Below are 3,638 nucleotides of genomic sequence, written 5' to 3'. Positions count from 1 at the left end.
GGGTTTCTCTTACCTTGGGCGTGGGGTATCTCTTCATGGCTGCTCCAACAAAGTAGACATTGCTCCTTACCTTGGGCGAGGGGTATCTCCTCACTGCAGCCCTTCCTGACCTTCAACGTGGGATAGCTCCTCTAGGCCCTCCTGCGCCCGCACATCCACGGCTCCTTGGGCGTGGGGTTGGTCCTCCTGGCCACCGCCCCTGGCCTCGGTCGTGGGGTTGCTCCTCCTGGCCGCCGTCCCTGGCCTCGGGTGTGGGAGCGTGCGGTTGCTCTTCCTGGCCGCCGTCCCTGGTCTCGGGCTTAGGGGCGTGGGGTAGCTCCTCCTCCCGCCCGCCCGCCGCCCCTGGCCTTGGGCTTGGGGCGTGGGGTATCTCCTCCCGGCCACCGCCCCTGACCTCCGACGCGGGGTAGCTCCTCTCCACTGTTCCTGCTCCGTTGCAGTTGGTACTCTCGGCCGCTGCCCCTGACCTCAGACGTGGGGTAACTCCTCTCGGCCGCCGCCCTTCGAGCATGGGGTCCTCTCGGCTTCTGCCCCTGACCTCGGACGTGGGGTGGCTCCTCTCGCCTGCGCGTTGGCGCGCCCGTCACAACTGACCTCAAAGTCACAGAGTTGGCTAGAGACAGAACTAATCAATAGACTCAAACCCTGATGATCCTGCTTCCAGGCTACCCTCTAAGGGCCTCAGCTAAGCTTATCTCTTGCTCCTCATCACTATTTGATCCCATGAGATCACAGGGTTACCACTCTGTCTGAAGGTAGCCAACCAAAGCTGGAGGTCTCTGCATGCCACAGTGGAAATGGAAGCAGCCATTACATGGTGTTGAGCTGTCCAGAACACTTTTTGTGCACATGGGTAAAAGGAGGCCCAGATGGGAGGCAGAACTTCAGAGGTGCCCAAGGCAGGTTCTGCTTCTGCCACGTTGGTCTGAGTCCAACAAGTTACTTACTTTGAAAACTTCCAGCTTTGAGAGGGTCAAGGCGAGCGGAACAAGGTACAACTGTCATGCAGGAATATGGTATGAGCATAAGGAGAAGGAGGGCAGAGGCCTGGCTAGCCAGTAAAAGAGTAGTGTTGCTTAAGCTTCAGTCTCCACCCTCTCTTCTGAGATTAGGTTCTGGGCTCTTGCCCAGAGAGCACCTCACCTGATCTTGGACCCCTGAGGGCTGCCTGGTAGGTTGGTCCAGCTCCCTCAGAGCTGTGGCATGACTTCAGGTGGTGTGGCTTTCTGAGCCAAGGATGACCTACCCAGCTTCTTCCACTCCATCATTCTTATATCATCACCTCAGCAGTCAATCTTCCCGGGGAGTAGGGCTGTCTTTCTTTTCTGGAGAGGACCTTGAACTAGGGAGAGTTGAGGATGAGAAGACGCAGAGGTACTAGGTGGAGAAGGGTGTACCAGGTGTCTCAAGAAATCTCTGGGTACTCTTCATGCCCCTCAACCCCAACTGAGGCTCAGAATTTAGGCCCATCACCCAGCCAAATGCTGAAGCCCAGGATAGGAGGCCTCCCTGTGGAATGATCTATAGCCTTTGAAATCAGCCCTGGGTTGGAGGATCGGCCTTGAAGCCTCTCCTGTTCCTCAGTTGCCTAACCAACATCCAGTGGTCCAGTCAACAGGAATATTGTTGACTAAAAAGTATAGTCGCAACCTGAAAGTAGGGTGTTTTATTCAGTGGGAATGTTAGGACCTCAAGCCCGGGAGATAGCATTTCCAGTAGCCCTGAGAAACTGCTCTGAGGTGCTGGAGGAAGCACTCAGGATATATAGAAGTTTGTAACAAAGGAGGGCAGGCAGTCTAAACACCAAAGATTACTGTTAATTAAGGAAAACCAGATATCTCATGGAATTTAGCGCTCTTCAATGTTTGGGAAGATGCAAGAGTCTCAGATTATTGAAGTCATTCCTTTCATGTACATCTCAGCTATCTGGGGCCACCATCCTGTTTTTATGATTTCTCACTACCCACCCTCCTCCACCCAACTCCTCAGCAATCACCATGGGTGGCCATGGGGGTGGCATCTGCTGCATCTCAAGCTTTGTTTCTCCTTTCAGGAGCCCTGATTCACATTTGGAGGCCGCAAATCACTGACAACTGTTACATCCTTGTTTATTGATATGGAAGGAAATATTCTATTTCACAATCTCTCACCATGGTCATAAATTCGACCATATTTGGGAGATGTTTCATGACCATTTTTTTTGTCCCATGGCACTAGGAAGCTCATCCCAGATCAGGCGAAAGTTCTTGTTGATATATCACTCCAGGTGTTAATTTCCAGATTCAGTTCAGTTCAGTTGCTCAGTAGTGTCCAACTCTTGCGACCCCATGGACTGCAGCATGCCAGGCCTCCCTGTCCATCACCAACTCCCGGAGTTTACTCAAACTCATGTCCATTGGGTCTGTGATGCCATCCAACCATCTCATCTTCTGTCATTCCCTTCTTCTCCTGCCTTCAATCTTTCCCAGCATCAGGGTCTTTTCAAATGAGTCTGCTCTTTCACATCAGATGGCCAAAGTATTGGAGCTTCAGACTCAACATCAGTCCTTCCAATGAATATTCAGGACTGATCTCCTTTAGGATGGACTGGTTGGATCTCCTTGCAGTCCAAGGGACTCTTAAGAGTCTCCTCCAACACCACAGTTCAAAAGCATCAATTCTTCAGCGCTCAGCTTTCTTTATAGTTCAGCTCTCACATCCATACATGACGATTGGAAAAACCATAGCTTTGACTAGACAGACCTTTGTTGGCAAAGTAATGTCTCTGCTTTTTTAATATGCTGTCTAGGTTGGTCATAACTTTCCTTCCAAGGAGTAAGTGTCTTTTAATTTCATGGCTGCAGTCACCATCTGCAGTGATTTTGGAGCCCCCAAAAATAAAGTCAGCCACTGTTTCCCCATCTATTTCCCATGAAGTGATGGGACCTGATGTCATGATCTTAGTTTTCTGAATGTTGAACTTTAAGCCAACTGTTTCACTCTCCTCTTTCACTTTCTTCAAAAGGCTCTGTAGTTCCTCTTCACTTTCTGCCATAAGGGTGGTGTCATCTGCATATCTGAGGTTATTGATATTTCTCCTGGCAATCTTGATTTTAGCTTATGTTTCATCCAGCCCAGTGTTTCTCATGATGTACTCTGCATATAAGTTAAATAAGCAGGGTGACAAATATACAGCCTTGACATACTCCTTTTCCTATTTGGAACCAGTCTGTTGTTCCATGTCCAGTTCTTTTTTTTTTTTTTTTTAATAGATATTTAATTGGATTAAAACAAATTTGTAAGTGTGCTTTCAAGCACTAGTATTTTCAGTCTAAGATACACTTTCTTTTTTTTATGATATTATACATGTTTTAATGCCATTCTCCCAAATCATCCCCAGCCTCCCTCTCCCACAGAGTTCAAAAGACTGTTCTATACATCTGTGTCTCTTTTGCTGTCTCGCATACAGGGTTGTCGTTACCATCTTTCTAAATTCCATATATATGCATTAGTATACTGTATTGGTGTTTTTCTTTCTGGCTTACTTCACTCAAAAATATGGAATGCTTCACAAATTTGCGTGTCATCCTTGCACAGGGTCCATGCTAATCTTCTCTGTATCGTTCCAATTTTAGTATATGTGCTGCCGAAGCGAGCAC

General features: G+C 48.5%; 1 non-coding gene across 1 annotated transcript; it reads right to left on the bottom strand.

The window, feature by feature from the left end:
* Positions 1–3,531: 3,531 nt before the first annotated feature.
* LOC112446162 (U6 spliceosomal RNA) lies at positions 3,532–3,638 on the bottom strand. Its single transcript, XR_003034223.1, has one exon. It is a non-coding gene; the product is annotated as a U6 spliceosomal RNA (small nuclear RNA).

Source organism: Bos taurus, chromosome 3 (genome assembly GCF_002263795.3).
Source record: "Bos taurus isolate L1 Dominette 01449 registration number 42190680 breed Hereford chromosome 3, ARS-UCD2.0, whole genome shotgun sequence".
Taxonomy (NCBI): domain Eukaryota; kingdom Metazoa; phylum Chordata; class Mammalia; order Artiodactyla; family Bovidae; genus Bos; species Bos taurus.
Note: the sequence above shows the minus strand (reverse complement) of the source record. Positions and strands in the feature narration are given on the sequence as shown.